This window comes from Sceloporus undulatus, chromosome 8 (genome assembly GCF_019175285.1).
Source record: "Sceloporus undulatus isolate JIND9_A2432 ecotype Alabama chromosome 8, SceUnd_v1.1, whole genome shotgun sequence".
In the NCBI taxonomy this organism is placed as follows: Eukaryota; Metazoa; Chordata; class Lepidosauria; order Squamata; family Phrynosomatidae; genus Sceloporus; species Sceloporus undulatus.
The window spans coordinates 10,352,265-10,370,854 of NC_056529.1; the positions used below are offsets into that span (position 1 = coordinate 10,352,265).

The window sequence follows — 18,590 nt, forward strand, 5'->3', positions numbered from 1 at the left end:
AGCTTTTCTTGAAAGAGTGGTGTAGTGTTGGACTAGGACTCCAGAAAACCAAGGTTCAAATCCTTGCTAAGCCATAGGAACAAACTGGATGACTGTGGGCAAGCCACCGTTTCAGAGCTTCAGAGAGATGCTGAATGGCCGGCATCCTGTTATTGACAAGTGTAAATGTAGGTGCAGCTTACGTATGAACATGTCCCTTTTTGGAGGGAGATAGGGAACTATTCCTTTGCCACTGTACTCTGTTCCAAACCATCTAGCAGTTGCCACAACCCAGGAGTGAATGCTGCCACTTCTTTCCAGTGAAAAGAGGAGGAAGAGCAGCGCACTTTCATTTCTCCCCTTGCTAAGCTCAGTCCAGCTGCTACTTCATAGTCTGTATCACCTCCTCCTTCTCTCCTCTCCCCTCACAATGGTAAATAGCAGCGTCAGCCCCTTGACAGCTGTGAGGATTGATGAAAAGATGCAGAACTGAGTGGGAGGACCTGATGTAGGATCATGGTCAATGTTGGCAACAACTGTAGGGGAAGAAGCTGAGCAGTGATGGAGCCCTCCATCACTCATGAATCTCCAATGGGAATTGGTCACATTGGCTCTACCCAGGCTTTCAGTAGACTTCATAACACAAGAGGATAGGTGGTAGGTATGAACCTACTTCCCTGAGTCCTCCTATATATATGCATAGATATGTAGCATGAACACAACCAGAATTCTATAGTATTCTTTGAACCGGTGAGGCAGTTCTCCAGTTCTTATGTGCAGCAGTCTTATGGTAATGTATCTGCACATGCAGTTGAGTGATAATTCTGCCATTACGTTTAAAAATCAAGGCTGGAAATTGAAGGGAACAGCAGTTTTTGTTGTTGTACTTCTCCCTTTTATTGCATACTGTATGTCTACGAGACACAAGTGCATGTATCCGCCTAATAAAAGCAGTTATCAGAAACATAACTTTTTATATTTATAATTGAAATTGTAAATTAGGGGGTGAAGAAAGAAGCAGGCATTGTTCTTTTGTCTGAAACGAAATCATTGTTTGGGTACATATGCTTTGTGTGTCATTAATCAGTGCAGTTGGCTACTGTTGTTTAACGCACAGTTTGTGATTTGTAAGCATGCAGCTCTGTTAAATAAATAGGTCTGATTTTTTGCTGCCATGCAAAATGTGTCGCCCTCCCTTCCCATACATTCTTATGAGCTTTAATCAAACAGAGACACTGTTTTGCTCACAAAGTGCTTAAAAATAGTCTGCACTTGGTGACAAATGTTGCATGCCATGAATTGGATGGAATCAGTACCAACCATTCAGAGAGTCCATCTCCTTTAGTTTGGCTAGGACCAATTGACATTTGCCTCCCTCCCCATCAGAAATATCTAGAGCTGTGGCCATTTTGCTTGACTGTCTCTGGAGGAATGGCTAGGCAGGGAGCCCTCCTTATGGCGGGATACAGACCGCCGCTTTGCGGCGTTCTCCCGCTGGCGCCATTTGCTCCGCGTGGGAGCCGCAGCAGCCAAACCGTGCGGCTCCCGCGCGGAGCAAAAAAGAAGCTCCATTTCGGAGCTTCTTTTTGCGGCACCTCTATGACGTTGCGAGGTGCTGCTGGCCCATTCGCGACGTCATAGGTGCCGTGACACGTCTGGACGCTATGCGTCCAGTACATAAAGATGGCGGCGCCCATGTGGAAGGGGCACCGCCATCTTGTACGTATTGTATACGTACTAGGGTTAGGGGGGTGCGGAAGCACCGCCCCTTCCTAACCCTAGTACGTATACAATACATACTATATGGCGGTTTGTATCCCGCCTATATTAGCTTAGTGGGGACAAAATGCTATTAGCCTCTTTCCTCGGCTCTTAAAATGGGGGAATACATTACACTGAGTTTGCTCTATTTCTCATTGATCCACCCTTGAGTTTGTTTCATCCCATTTTCATCATGATCATTTTTTTTAAAAAAAGTTTGCACAAAAATGCTTATGTGCATTTTTACCCCATCTCCTTAATAAATACAAATGCATTAGTTTGTACTCACTTAATGAGAGAGCTAGTGTGGTGTAGTAGTTTGACTGTTGGACTAGGACAGTGGAAGGGTAGGGTTCAAATACTCCCTTGGCCATGGAAATCCTTAGGCAAATTGCACCCCTTCAGCCTTAGAGGACAACAATGGTAAATCTAATCTGAACCCAGTGAAAAGTTCACCTTATAGCAATAGGAATAGCAAGTACATTTCTATACCACTTTTCAATGAATTAGCACTCCCTAAACAGTTTACAATGTGTACGTCAATTGCCCCCAACAAGCTGGGTACTCATTTTAGTGACCTACGAACACAACATTGCGTGCATTTGGGAGTTCTCCTGTGAATAATCTGCAATGCTTCAGCAACAAACCATTCACAGGAGATCCCATGAATTCATTCACGATAGCGGGAGTGAAGCATGATTGCAATAGTGTGAAAGTCAGTGGCACTTCATTACTGGTATTGCACAAGCAACTAGGGATACCCAAAATGCATTGTGGCACTCACAATCAATTCTTATTTCCAGGATTGGTTTTGCAGTGGATTTCAGTCTTTTCTCAAGCTATGGGGCACAGTTTAGTTAACACTGGATTAAAACAATGTGCTGAAGTAATAAGTTTTATTTTGTTGTGTTTATTCTGTGTGGCCGGGAACAGGATTTGCAGACATGCGTAGTTGCGCCAAAATGGTGCATGTGCAAAACGATTAGTTGTGACATGCTAACAATTCATTTATGGATGTGTGTGAAACACCATTGCGATATTATTTTTAATTGTACTATTGTGTGACTGTGTGAAACCACTGAGCACTATAGTATACATTATTTTCAGTACCGCAATTATTGTTGAATTGGCCATCGTGTGATAGTCTCCTAAGATCCCCAGACATTGGACTTCAATTTCCAGAAATCCCAGGCAGAACGGCTAATAGTCAGAAATTTGGGAGCTATAGTCCAATATTATCTAGTGATACAGACTGATGGTTGTTCATCAGGATGCATGGATCATGGTCAGGGCATTAGAAAACTGACTTTTTGGACTACATATCCCAGAATAAGCCAACCAACATAGCCAATGGGAAACACTGGGACTTGTACCAATCTCTCTCTTGTAACTTTTCTAAGTTTCAATGATGGGCAGATGTGAGGTTCTTTGTCTGACATGCCTTATGTCACATGGAGTTATATTACATGTGCAACTTGTGACAAAACAGCACTTCTAAATAGCCCCCCTCCTCCCAGTTAAATATCTATGCTGTCTAAAAACTAGAGAAAGAAAATAGTGAAGTTTAAAGAGCATGGGTGAAGTATTTGTGCTTGTGAAGCTCATTAAAGATAGTATGAAGTCAGAATTGTCCATTTCCACAAAGCTGTGTTTGTTCATGCATGTGTGTGTATGAAATCTTACACTGAATAGTCCGAGCCCGACATCACACTAACTGCGTGAATGAGATTTGTTTTGTAATTAATAGCATTTAAGTTCCAGCTTAGTCAGTTTTGATTAAGCAAACATTAAATTAATTCAATCTGCAAACACTTAGTCTGTGAGGACTATTGAGGGGAGAACGCATTTGGATGGACAGAGGGACGCATCTTCATTGGATTGCTAGCCACCTCTCAGTAGTTAACAGTCAGATCAATACAGCTCCTAGAGCTATAATAAAATGCCTTCGACAAGCTCATCTGTGGCTGGGAACACAGTATACACATTGATTTCCTGGCCTGATATAACCCATTTACCTATTCAGTTAGTCCGTTAAGGAAGGTGTAAGGCTACCAAGGCCCAGGGGACCAATGATGCTTGTAAGTAGGTTAGCAAATACTTGACAATGTCTTAATCTGCCTTAGAGTTACTACTTCCAAATAGATGCATTTCCTAAAAAAAAAAAGGGAGGAGGAGGGAGGAAAATTGGATTGAGGTACATCTGATTTCATAACTCTATAGGGATTATAATCAGCTCCATGCAAACATTCTATACATTCTGTATCTGGTAGTTACTCATGCATCTGAAAATTGGCTGTGTCCATTTTGAAGGAACAGATCATTCTGTTTGGAGGAAGAAGGTATGGATTCCATTCTCCATCTGACTGGCTTCTGCGTCTTTAGCAGGGGCCCTTTGCCAAGCTGCTGGATCGAAACTTTTGCACACTTGTGATTCCATTAACAAGACTGACTTATGATGCTGCCAGCCTTGAAATGTCCATATTAGAAAAAAAGAAGAGAGAGATTTTTTTTTTGGGGGGGGGGGAGACAAGCCTCAACTGTGTGACTATCTGTCATTCTCCTCCTACCCCCCCCCCCCAATTCACTCACTCAGATGACTTTTTTGAACTTGACAGAGCAAGAAGCGATAGAGATGGATATTTAGTTGCAGGGACAGATGAATCAACACTGCATCGACCGAAGCATGAGTTGTTGTGGCAGTTTTATTTATTTCTGTATTGCAAAGAGCTCCCCCTTTCTTTGGACTCCTCACCCTTCCCCATTGCCTCTTAAGCTTCCCTATGGCCATCAGGACTAGAACATGGAACTGGGAATGGGGCAGAGAGCTACCGGAAACACTCCTGGACTATAGCTTTGATGGGGAAGGGGAGAGAAACAGAAATAAATGTTGAGTTGCACAGGACTCCATTAGAACCAAGAGCAACTTTTGGATAGACTATGCTTCTGGAGGGAGTCCACTAGCTTTTAGCAGGGGAGGACCATCATTAGAATTGCCAGAATGAAAAGTGGAGAGCACCGGTATATCTTTAATAGTTGTGCAGAAGAAGGAATTTCCACAGGTGTTGCTGAAATTCCCTCTTCTGCACAGCTGTTAAAGGCACAGGAGCCCTCCCCAGTTTATAAACTGGTAGCCCTAGCCATCATAGAGGTGGCTGTAGTTAAAACACAAATATATACAACTTTTAGAAGGTGAGGTGTTGTCTTTTCTGCAGAAGAGGAAGTTCATTTTTTGTGGGTGAAGTGATTCCCTTTCCTTTGGCCTCTATGTTGTATACTAGGGCAATTTGTATAAAAATAGCATTATGACCCAGAAGTGTCTCAAGGAAAGAAACATGTCAAATGTCAGAAAGATGGCTGGAGGATAGAAGTTAGCAAAGTGTGGCTTCAGGACTGTGTGTGGCTCCTGGACCCTACTTTGATATCCATTGAAGCCTCTTTGCCAGTTTTCCAAAATTTCCTAACCCCCCTTGTTTTTATTTTAAATATTTATTAATATATTCTCTGAAGATGCCAGCCACAGATGCTGGCGAAACATCAGGAATAAACTCTTCTAGAACATGGACACATAGCCCAAAAAAACCACAAAAAAATATAGATGCTGGCCATGCAAGTCTTCGACTTCACAATGTTGCAACGAGCACATTGAATATTCTGCACTTTTTGCCTCTCTGTGTTATGAACGCCTGAATGATGTTATAAGGACTTCTTTTCTTTGTTCTTCTCATTCCATATCGCTAACAGATCAACAGACATTTAAGGATTTAGCCTGCCTTGGAGGAGCTGCACTTCAGTGAAGATCACCTGAATCTGGTTTTCATCTGGATCTGGGAAGCAGAATCCGAATGCCACCATATTAGACACACATGCTTTGCCTTCATAAGCATCTCTTTATTTCCTTTGTGATTGTTGCATTCCCGTTCAGACCCCCTCTGTGAGTGAGTAGATACTCAAACCGTTCAAGGGGAAAGATATATTGAAAAAGACAGAGTGGTGAAGCTGCTGATAGGTGGTTATTAGATTCAGATAAACTGTAATCTTAAGTCATCGCATGAGCATGCTAATTACACAGTGACATTACCTATGTAGAATGCCTTTGCTTTGTTAACACAGTAGGAAAGGTCCTTTATTAACACGGTAAGAAAGGACTTCCTTTCATTAGATGGTTATGCAAAACTATAATTATATTTGCCTTGTAAAAAAAATCCTAAGACTTGTGGAAAAATAAAATAGTGAAGTTATGAAAAGATTGCTTCTTGAGGGCTTTCCTTTCCCTCTCAGATTATAATCATGGCTTTTTCTTTCTTTCTTTCTTTGATGGAGCATGGATGGAGGCACAGTTTAAAGAAAGAGGTTTGCCTCCCACCTAAGGTTTAGATTTCTGTAATCGCTTTATCTGTCTCTTATGATACTGCTGTTATCTGCATTTATTGGGATTTTTTTTTTAAAAAAAAGCAAATCCATCTTTAGGGTAAGAACTCCAACTAAGACCTTTGGTTAATTTTTCATTTCTGAAATGTAAATGATGTTAGGGATGGAACACATGAGCCACAAATGTTGATGAGGTACAAATGTATTTAATTGGAATAGAAAATATCTGGATGTGAGAATTTGTATGTGTCTGTGTCTTTCTTTGGGTGGAATAACCCACCCATGTGGTTAACCTGGTCATTTTACTATGTAATCCCTGAATGTCAGGTTTGCTTGCTTTGAGACATACTGACTTAAATCAAAAATATAAAATCATGCTCCCCAGATCATAATGATCCCCTATAACTAATAACAGACATAGACTGCAATCCAACAGTCTCACAGTGTAGTGTAAACATTCACGGAGACACACCAATTGAGCAATCTTCATACAGAATAGCAACATTGTGCAACACATGTCAATGACTACATTTTGTGCATTGGGCAATACACAATGTATGTTTCACAATCTCTCTCTCTCTCTCTGGCTTTGCTTCGCAAACGAAGATTCAGGAAGGACACATCCCATGCTTTGTACAAGCGTGTTGGTGACTAAAAAGGCCAATCCGGGACAAACAGGTCCAGTTGCAGAATGCACAGCAGAAAGTCTCCTTGGGTGATGTTTTATATGACACACACCCTAAACTCACAATATATGATGCACAAATGCAATGCACTATATATGACACACAACTGTAAAGTACAATGTACAATACATGACACTCCATGGCAATATGCAATGCACAATGCTGAACTGCAATGTGCAAAGATAAGGTATGGAGAGACATGCTGTCTATGCAACTCTGCCTCTGTTGTTATCAGCAGAATATGGCTGTTGCACAATAGTGTCTTTTTGACCCTAGATGTATAGCATGACTTACACATGCATATGTCCCTTAGTGGATGCCAGCCATGGGAAACTCCTGCTTTATATCACAAGAGACTATTGCCTTCCAATTTCATATCGTCTATACTGAATTGTATTGTATATCTGGAAGAGAGGTTGAGGAAGTTACTTTGTTAGACTGTATCTGTTAGACAGGATTTCCTAGCCAGCATGGCACTAGCCATGTAGACTGAGGTATTTGGGGAGTCGTAGTCCAACAAAGTAATCTTTATATACTGTGATGTAGACTCTCAGACAAAAGTTTTGTCCATCCTTTGCCTCTTGATCCTTTTGAATCTGGAATGCAAAACATACAGGCCAACGATGCTTACTATCTTCATTGAGACCTCTTCCATCAATTCCATAAATTTGCCTAATCCTCTGAGAAGTCTCTGTGTCAGTGTCTATCACCACATCTTGTGGCAATGGATATGATGCATTCATTATGCTTTGGTTCAAATTAAAGATGAGGGAAAGGAGCCATTTGACATGATATTGACTCAGTATTCATTGTGTTACAAAAAGCTAGTTTTCTTTTTATTATTATTGAACCACAGACACATACCATGACCCTGATAGCTTTGAGATCAGAAAACTCTTTGATTCTTAAAGTGTAGAATGTTGGAAGTTTTTCCAGGAAGGGCTCATTGTTGCTGTCTCTTGCCACCCTTTTGATTTTTGAGAACACTGAGAAATACTTGAAGACTGCAACCCAGTTCCCATTGAATGTAGCTTTGAAAAATGTCTAGCTGCAAAGTTTATTTGCAAAGTCTTTCCACTGTGTGGATTGTGTGTGTGCGTGTGCGCGCATGCGCGTGCGTGCATAAATGAATATACGTATGTGTTTCCAAGTCAAGTCTTCTGTACCCCCTTTCCCTTCCTGTAAATTGAATGGATGACCGAACTGGGTGAAATAACCAAATGACACAAGAAGATGAATGGAATGAACACAACATGTAATTAGATTCAAGCTGTGATTGGGAGATACTATCTATGAGGGCTGCTTGGCTCAAGCATATTACTGCAGACCAAAGTTATGAATGCCTTATCATCATCAAGTAGCTCTTGTCTTTTAGAAACAGTAGTTAAAGATTTTGCTGATTGCTCATTTGGCCAGTGTTGCTCACAGTTGGATGGTGGGCTACATGTTTTATATGATTTTTTGGTTTTCTGCTTGGAGCAAATAGGAAGAAGAGTGAAGGAATGGATTTTTAAAGATGGATTCACCCAATCATTCCTCCAGGTATTCAAGGCAGACCCAAACACAAGTTGCTGTAGGCCATGTGAACATTTATGAGTTTGTGATATATTTTGCAATACCAAAAATGCACTCATCGACACATCTATGTTCAGGTTTCTGAAATTTGTACAAACATGCTGTAGTTCATTGTGAAATGAATCTAAAAAATATGTAAAATTGTGAAAAATGCAGATGTTCAGAAAAACTGTTGTACAAAAATGTGCAAGGATGTCTGTGGAGGAAAAACAATGCATGGGGGAAAAACAAGAACCTCAGATGAGATCAGGAATGACAGACGTGCCCATCTCTCATAGCAGCATGATTTGCTGCTACCTGACCTGCTTTCTTGCTTTCTATCTGCTGTATATCTACTTGGTCTTTTGGTGTACAAGCCTAACAAATTATCTTGTCCATATTTGACTTGCTCCCTCCCCTTCCTCCTCTGCTTTACATTTTCTGTAACCTATCATGGCTATGGACTTGGTGTGGAGTTTATATCTCTTCTTGCTGGTGAATCCAGATCCCAGTAGGCATGCTTTTGTTTTTTGTTTTTGTCTTTGTGCCAGGACTTGGTTTCCTTTCTCTCCTTCTGCATCTGAAGAACCTGACAACAAAAGGAAGGTAATGCAGCATGCAAAAAGAGAAGGAAAGAGAATACAGATGTGCACACAATATTTGGTATGTATATGAATATGTTGTTGTTGTTGCTGTGTGCCTTCAAGTTATTTCTGACTTATGGCGATCCTATCATAGAGTTTTCTCGACCAGATTTGTTCAGAGGAGGTCACCCAGTGGGTTTCATGGATACATGGGGAATCGAACTCTGGTCTCCCAGGGTCATAGTCCAATGCTCAAACTACTACGTCACACTGGCGTATGTATCTATATTGTATGTGTATTACTAGAATCGAAACAGAAATTCATCACAACATATAGGGGAAGATGGTAGCCAGACAAGGATGTAAGTACCAGTGTGCGTGTGCATTTGTGTCCCTGAGTGAATGAGGATACTGTCCATAAATAAGAATCCCCCCTGCAATAAAATGTCCCTTCACTCCTCAAATTTCTAGCATTGCAGTACCTTAAAACCTCAGTGGAATATGTAGAGATAACAGTTTAGGCTTCCAAAGAAAATGAACAGGCAGAGTTACCAAGGGAATGAGGACACAGCAAATACTAAAATTCTAGGTGTGGATGATTTTCAGTGTCTCACTGCCTGCAATGCTAGAAATTTTGAGGTTGAAGAAAGGTTTCAAATGGAGTGTGGGAACACATTTATTTTCTCTCAACCTGTGAGTAAGTAACCTTTGTGCCTACTCAGTCTGCTATCCAGATGCTAATGATTCAGAAGTTGAAAGTCCCTGTGATGTTGCGATTATTTAAGCAGGTTTGGACTTCAGACAAAAGACATCGTCAAAAAAGATTGTGTTTTGACTGCCATTCAAATAGAAGACTCTCCCCTTTAAAGTCAGTACGTGCCCATCCTACTTCTGAATGTAATCCAGTAACTCCTTTTGTGGAATCAGCATTAGGTTATATAATGGCATATAATCAACCCAATGTGAGAAGCGAAGAATGTACTAAGATCTCTAGGAGGTAGAATTGACTACTACAAGAGGTAGTGATGGGCAGTCTCTTAGACAGCTCTAAAGCAAGCCTTAGACAAATTCATTGAGATAGCTCTGTCAATGGCTATTAGGTCCCAGGACATAGCCTGGAGTCATGTGATGAAGAAACCTGCTGAAGGTAAATACGTCTGGTCAGTGACTAGAATAAGAGATTTTGATGTCCAAATGAATTTGGTCAGTGTCTGGATGAATATGAACCATGATGCAAGAAAGATGGATTATAAATATATGAATAAATATGAATAAATGAATAAAAATAACAAATCAACGGTAGAGAATATAACTTCTGTGAAATAGCTGGGACAAAGGAATGACAGGGGAGTCTGTTCACAGTCTGCTCATGAAAAGCCAAAGGCTTCTGATGGGCCATCACTGTTGGCTAGAGAATGGTGTAGATAGATTTTGTTCTGATACCTCAAGGCACTTCTCATGTTCTGATTAATATCTGAACTTTAATATCTTAATTTGCAAACATATGTAACCTTATTTTTAAGCTGTTCTTGAAAGTCTCCAAACCTAGGGAAAGCTTTCTGGGCTGTGTTCATATCATTTTTTTTGCACAGAATACAAGCATGGAAGACAGCAATGCACTGATGTCCTTTCATGATTACCGTAAAACACAGAGGAAACAAAATTAACTGTAGGAAAATAATATGTGGCACATGATTTTATTACAGGAAAAAGCAATGGAGCATGAAATGACAAGAGGAGAGTGTGTGGAAGTGATGGAGAGTCAGCAGAAGTGACAAAATATGCCTGTGTGGGAAACTTCAAGTAGACTAGAAAGCTGTCATATTGTTGAGTCTAGGCATGTTGAATGCTTTGGGGGAAAAGATGCTGTTTAAGTAAACATATAACATTGTTACTTGGGATGCTACTAAAGGTTGGAAATAATGGGTTTAAAGTACATCCTGCCTGCCTTTGATGCATCTGTGGATAGCAAGCCCCATTACTCCAATGGTTGTGTGTGCATGCGGCTACAGCAAAGTGGTCAGACATGCAGCCATTGAAACCCATGCGACTTGAGGTCCTATGGGTTTTTCTATCCATGGGGCCCCTCCCATGGATGCAGAACCCCATGGGACCTCATATTTTGCTGGGCAAAAAAGTTGAACTCATAATAAGTTCAAGTGCTGTGAACAAATCGGCCCTTGATATTTGTAGGAGTTCCATTCTCCTTAGTGTCAGAAATAACTTGAAGGTACAACAACAACAACAACAACAACAACAACCCACCAATCCCAGGATGGCATAGGATGTTGCCATGGCGGTTAAAGTGGAATTAGTGCTACAATTATGTATTGTGAAAAGGCCCTATATGAGAAATCCAAGTCTGACATAGTATATAAATGAAACTTCTCCATCACTGGTGGCAAATAAAAATGCAGTTTATATTTGAGTGACCCCGGCAAAATGGAAATGACATAAAACAGTGATACTGTTGCACCCTCAAGCTCCTATGCCAACACACAATACTTTTGCTGAAGGCAGTCACAATTGCAGGATCAACAGATATTAACCTGCTGAACATAGAGATTTTAAAGTCTGGTTTGCCTGCAAAGCTAAGCCTCTGACTTACTGAAGGAAAGTGGCACTTTTCTGTATCATTTTGGGGAGTTTTGGTGGGGTGGGGGGAGATATAAGGAATAATCTTCCAAGGATATAAAGTTGCTTTGAATCAAAATCAAGGTATGAATTTAATGTATTTGTTTAATGGATTTTAAGTCCCACTTTAAAAGTAAGTGCCAGGCACCCCTTATTGTAAAGGTAAGGAGTGTTCCTTATTTGAGGGCTGGAAAATGTATTTCTTATATGGCTGGCAGCTGTCCCTTATTATAAGGGATGTGCCCTATTTGACGGTTTGAATGCCTTTCCTTTTGTATAGATTGACCAAGACTGAAGTGATATCAAAGTGCTACAGCTGTGTAGTATGGAAGAAAACCAGAGAGAGAGAGAACTCACACAAATCACAGCCCCTTTGGTTTCCAAATGGAAGTCAATTTGATGGCCAAACATTTGGATTTCCTGAATTTCTATGTGGATTTGGGGTTCAAATTGGACCGCACTGGGTCCAAATCTCTCTGAATTAAATCAAGACTCTATCCAAATAGCCACACCAGGCTTTGAACTGGAGAGTCCTTGCTTGGCCTTGCACTATATTCTCCTCTGGTCTTAGTTTTGCCTAAGGATCCATTCTAATTGAAACGGAAATCTGGCACCCGTGATATGAACAACCAACTCTGAGTGATCTGCTTTCAAGCTAAAAATTCTTTTGCCCGTGGGAAGAAAACAGTACCTTCCTCCTAAACTACAAATTTATTCCTGTGCCAAAGACATGTCCTGTTATTTTCTTGCAAACACTTCACATTGTTCTCTTTGCCAGTTGCTGACTAGCCTTGTTGATATAAAGCTGTTTGACATTTGCTTGAAAAGTATCCATCATGTAAGCCAAAGATGTTCTTTTAATAAGGGAAGACTAATAAATAAGAGAAGAGAGAGAAAGGGAAGGAAGGAAAAGCAAAAGGAATCTAGCTAGAGCAACCAGAATCGCAATATCTGTCCACTGGAGTAGAATAATTACATATGTAATGCAGCAATAAAAAGAAACAAACCCAAAAGGTGAAAATCAAAGGGGTTCTTTCCTTTGGAGTTTAAACACCTTTTTGTTCCTACCAACCTGGACTGAACAGACACACATACACACACACAAAACTTACATGCAGGCCTTTAGCAATAAGTGTGCCTTGAGTTTCTTCTGAGTCAGTTGTATATTCCTGCTGTGAGATGAAACATCTTCCTCTTGAATAAATACAAACAGGAGAGAGAGAGAAGGAAAGAGGAGGGGTGGGGGAAGAATGCAAAACATTAATAACCATGAAAATATGTCACTTTACCTCTTCTTTTAAAGAATACAAAAAGAGAAATGAACAACACACTTAGTATAAAAGCAAAGAGGAGGTAGTAAATGGAACTTCATAAAAAGAACCGTGGAAAAACAATAATACAATTGTATATATTTTTAAAAGCAGCCCTCCATTTCCACAGATTCAGCCATTCATGTTTTGAAAATATTTTTTAAAAGTATATAAATTTCAGATAGCAAACCTTGATTTTGTCATTTTATATAAGGGGCACCATTTCTAGGCCACTGTGTTTAATGGGACTTGAGTATCCGCTGATTTTGGATTCCAGGAGGGGTCCTGGAACTCAATCCCTGTGTGTGTGTGTGTGTATCTATCTAAAATGAGAGCAACTGCAGAGAGTGGCTGGGTGTTCATAGGGACAACTACCAACAATCTGTGTCAAATCAGCATGGAGGATTATCTTATGCAGACCAAATATTTAACCCTAGCATCTGTTGAAAATTGTACCAGACCTGGTGTGTGTGTGTAAATGCATACATACATACATCCTGGAAGTCCATGGGTTCCACTTCTATTTCTGGGGCTGGCAGTGGTTGGGGTTGGACTCCCTTAACCTGTTTCAAATGAAAGCCTGAATGCCAGTATGCTTCCAGGAGCAGAACCTCCCCTCCTTTTTTTCCCTGCTGAAAACAAGCCCATACAATTCGATGTGGTTAGGTATGGATGCACCACAGAGCTGGAAAAATGGACTGAGCAATGAATTTACGAAAGCCATTTTGAGTTCCAACTTTGAGGAAAAAGTGATACAAAAATGAATGAATGAATGAATAAATAAATGAGAGATTCAGCACATTTTCTCATTGTATAACTGGATGATTCCTATTGCAGATAAAACATTTACAAAGGTTATCATCATTGTCATCATCATAATCAACCACAACAAAGTTGGCTGAGATCCTGCATCAGAGGCATTGTCATGGCCTGACTTAGAGACACAGTCAGAAGACTTACATTCTGAAGACATGGAGGAGGTTGAGATTGGGGCAGATCTGGGGCTGCTTGGTTCAGCAGTCTCAGAGGAGGCTCAGGAAGCTGCAGAGGGAGAAAGAGACTCTATGGACTGTAGGCTGCAGGTGCTAGGACCTGGAGACAGAAGACAGGTCAAGGAGTCTGTGAGGCAATCTTCCAGCCTAGAAAGAGGAGAGCTAATAGGTTTCACCTGAGAGAAGCATTGGCCCTTTAAAAGATCTCCAGCTGCAGACATTCTTTGCAGTCAACAACCAGTCTTGTTGTTCCTGTATTCCTTGTTCTTGGATTAAAGTTATCAGACCTCTGGACTTGCCTTGTGACTACGCTCTTGCCTTTGCCCTTTGCTGTGACTGACTGACTGGTATTGTATGACCCTTGGACTGGACTCTGGACTACTCCTTGGCATATTCCCCTGCTGTGCTGCCCTCAGAAGAGGTGAGCAGGAAAGGCATAGCTATGATACTGTAGCTACATACCATCTCCTGATCCACTCCCTGAAATCCACATTAAAAGCCAGTCAGACATTCTGATCTACAGAGTTCTGAAGTGCTTGTGAGTGGGGCACTGCAGGATGATGTGAGCAGACCCATCCTTCCAGAGGGCAATGATGTGATGAAGAATTGTGACCGAACCTGCTTCTGCTCCATGCGCCATTGCTCACTGGTGGAAGAGAGCTGGTTATATCACCCTGTAGCATTTGACTCACCAGCAGCCTCATTACTTCGCCGCTTAGACTTGTTTTTAAGGTGTATTTCAGAGGCATTTACAATCACGGCAATGGTACCAGGATCATAAATGTGAGCAGGAAATAAATCTCACTGTTGACATTGTAACTGACTATCAGGACATATTTATATCCCACTTTTGTCTTTTGAACTGTGACTCAAGGTGACTTAGAAATTAAAATGATTGCAGTATTGTTAAAACATTGAAATATAATCACACCACCAGCAATATTAAAGCAATTTAAAGCATATGCTTCAGAAGGAAAAGAACAGTTAAAAAGAGTACCTGTTAAGATAGCACATTCTTAAAAGTCTTCTAAAAGTGTGTTGGAATACAAAAAAGTCTTGACTGGGTGATAGAAGAACTGCAAGGTAGAGGTCTTTGTAGTGTCTACCTTGGAGTTATAGAGCCTGGACCAGCCACCTATATTATGCCCCAACCATCAATACTTACAAAGAAGGGCCTGTCCTAAAGATTTCAGGACCAGAGCAGTGTCACATTCCCAGTGGTGTGCCCCCCAGTGTCACCCATTGTGTGAGGGGGCTGGTGATGGTGGTGGCCAACAGGAATGCCTGACCAGGTGTCACCTCCGCACCTCCTTAGTGATGCTACAAGATATCCCTGCAGAGATATATCAGCTAAGTTGGACCTAAGGGCCCGTTACAGACTGGGAAAATAAAGCTGCTTTGGGTCTCTTTGGAGGTATGCTGTTTAAATGATGCATGCATCCTAAGAATCCGGAAGCTGCACCAAAGCTGCACTCCAGTGCTTAGGAATGGAGTGTGGCTTTGGCGCAACCTCTGGACTCTTAGGACCCATGCATCATTTAAATAGCATACCTCCATAGAGACCCGAAGCAGCTTTATTTTGGCAGTCTGTAACAGGCCAAGGAGTTTATCACATGGGAGGCTAAGTGCCTAAACCCTGTGCAGAAACGGGATTTAAATCTCAGAAAAATCCAGAAAAAGAGGGATCATTTTCAGACTCATTGGGGGCATTGAGCATTAATGCGAAAATACCCAAACAGAAAGTGGATAAAATTGGCTGTTTTTTACTTCTGGGAGAATCCCGAAAGTAAAAAGCAGCTGATATTGTCCACTTTCTGTGCAGGTTAATGCTGGATCAATGCTCAATGTCCCTGACATCGTGTGAAAACGATCCCGCTTTTGCGGGATTTGTCTACTTTCTGTGCATGTTAATGGGCGATGTCATGTGAAGACGATCCTGTTTTTGACGGATTTTCCCATTTTAAATCTCATTTCTGCACAGGATAAACCCAGTGTGATTAAACTCCTTGTCTGGAGGGCCTTATAGGACCTAACCAGCACTTTGAATTCTGTAGGGACAATGACGGTTGTACAAGCACCATGATGTGTTGTGTGTAGTCCCATTGCACAAAACAGATCACACATGTATGCTGTTTTATGCATTACAGGTTGCACAATGGTCAAATCCAGCACAAATGTTCTGCTAGCATCACATTAGATGTAGGCTCAGATTCATCTGTTCCTAATATGAACTTTGCATTTTTTTTCCATACATTTTTGTCAAAAGTAAACTGAAACAAAATTCATATCCAACTCCATATTTTGAATGCTGAAATTCCTCATTTCAATCTTGTACATCTTCAGCTGAAGAAAACAATACAAAACACCATTTCTGCCTGCCATTGACTGCAATTCTGTAGTCACATAATCAGACAAAATGGTAGCAAGTTTTTTTATATATAAAAAATTATGGATGTTTCTTGTTTTCTTATTAAACCACCTTTCAGGTAATGCACAGGAAAATAGCTCCTTTTGCAGCCATAGAAATGTCAACCCATGCTTCATTGTAGTGTTATGGGGCTACCTAAACTCCAAGCCGCTATTAGACTCCAAAAACTTGTAATACATTATTTGGCTTGAAACCATAAAGGTGATTTTTGTTTGTCATGCTTCGCTCTGCGTGGTCTCAAGGTACTTGTGCTGCTTAAGTCAAATTTCACATCCATGCGTGGCACGGCGGAGAAAATGTTACAGCTGCAAAAATGTTATGGCTTTTGCTTGTTTGTTTTTAAAATCTACATAAACAGCATCACTTTGTCAGAAAAATGGAAGAGGTACATTTTCTCCCATCAGCCTCAAATGGGCTTGTCAGATCATACTTTTTATTTCTCTGTTGACTGATGCAAATAAGGGTTGGGGGGAAAGTACAAAAAGGGTTGTACTTTCGGAGCAATTTCTCTCTCTTCTTTTCCTGCACTGTCCCAGATTGAATGATCAGTTTGGGACCATTTTTAAGCTTATCTATCACATGGAATCCTTTTTTCTTCCTTCTATAAAACATGTCTGGGTTGATTAAGGATGTTCTACAATGAGGATTTATTCACAGATAGGTTTGGTGTTGTTTTAAGTCGCAAACCTGCAAGCACCAAATACTTAATTGCAGCCATGTTGCATTCCTCCCTTTTTCCTGAATTCCCTAAACACTTTTTGGTGCTGTGTATCTGAAAATGCTCTTTCTCTCTGATGCCAGAGTAAAAAGAAAAACCAGGTATAGTGTCAGACGGTATGTCACATCGTATCTAGTGACAGTGCTGTGAAAGATACTGCTGTTCTAGTACATTCAGCTGTGCTTATCTGCTACATGAGCGCACATTACTTTCCATAGGCCTGGATCACTTTGGACAGTATCATTAAATGCCACGTCATTACCTGTTATGGAGTAGTGCTTTTGCTTGAAGTGCCTCCTGGGATGCATGCAACAGTGGTGGGGGAAGAATGATGGGCAAAGATGGAACCAGCATTAAATTTTCAATGGAAGCACTATTGACTTTGACTTTTCAGGAGCCTTATCTGTTAGATGGTGTTTGTCACAGAACCTGTAAAAGCAGCGGATGTTCGTCAGTTGAAAGTTGCAGTCAGTTGAACGATGTGGACAGGTGAAGGCTCCAGAGGGATCGGCTAGGCTAGCATTGAGCTGGAGGGGGTAAATTGAAGGTTTATTTATCCAATTCACTGTCAGGGTCAGGCATGCTGGAAAGCTGTCCTGAGCGTGCTTACAAAATGCCAAAAAATCCTGGCAAATTGTCTGAAAAGAGCCTCAAAATGACTGACCTTTGTGTGGTGCGTATCAACATGCCAACGTCTTTTAACACGATCCTTAGAGCACATTAAGTGGGTTGTACAATCCAGCTTTTAATGTCAAAGAAAATAAAATAAAAATAAGGGTAAAGGAAACAGTATTAACTTTGTCCTCCCCCCTTTCCAACAGTAGGAAAATAAATAACAAAGCAGGTAATGACAGCAGGAAAAGATAGGAGCAGCATTCGAAGCTCAAACAGCAATGGTCACAAAATCTAGTTTGAAGAATTGTAACTTATATAGCCCCTATGCCCTTTTCCTTCCCGATTAGGGAAATGTTAAAACTTTATCAATGAGAAAGATAGCATTAATCTACTATTCAAAACTCCCTTTTGAGGTTTCTCTGTGATTCAGAAAGAAACAGAATCCTGCTCTGTGCATATCTGATATGCAAGCCGGAGATCTTTCCCCCTTGACTGTCTTGTGAATTTCTATAAGTAGTAGGATGAAGTGGAAGAGTGAACCGTACAATTTTTTCATTGCCCAATGGAGTAAAGATTCCCCTGGCAGGAACTGAAAGGGAAGAAAACAAAACAAAAGCAAAAAGACACCCAGAGCAATGTTCTAGTCCATCATCCCAATCCCTGATGTGCTGGTTGTCATCTTGCAGGGAGATTGTATTTGTTTCTATTACATGTGTGCTGAAACATCTGTCTCAGACTTTGTCTATAGTGCTGTGTTACCCATATACTCGAGATTTGCTGACAATAAGACAACACTAGCTGCTGGGATTGGGGTATGAGGTTACTCCCCTGAGGCCCCTAAATGTGAGGCAGATGTATGTAGGCCAGTGATAGAAGAGAATGCTTTATGTGGAAAAGGCCTTAGATGCAAGTCCTGGCATGTCCAGGCAGGCTTGGCGAAGAGCCTTGTGTGAAATGCTAG

General features: G+C 40.9%; 1 long non-coding RNA gene across 1 annotated transcript; it reads right to left on the minus strand.

The window, feature by feature from the left end:
• Positions 1–6,331: 6,331 nt before the first annotated feature.
• Positions 6,332–17,498, minus strand: LOC121914745. The gene is made up of 3 exons (XR_006100574.1): positions 17,277–17,498; positions 12,679–12,760; positions 6,332–8,937 (listed from the first exon to the last, which is right to left on the minus strand). It is a non-coding gene; the product is annotated as an uncharacterized LOC121914745 (long non-coding RNA).
• Between the last annotated feature and the right edge of the window lie 1,092 nt (positions 17,499–18,590).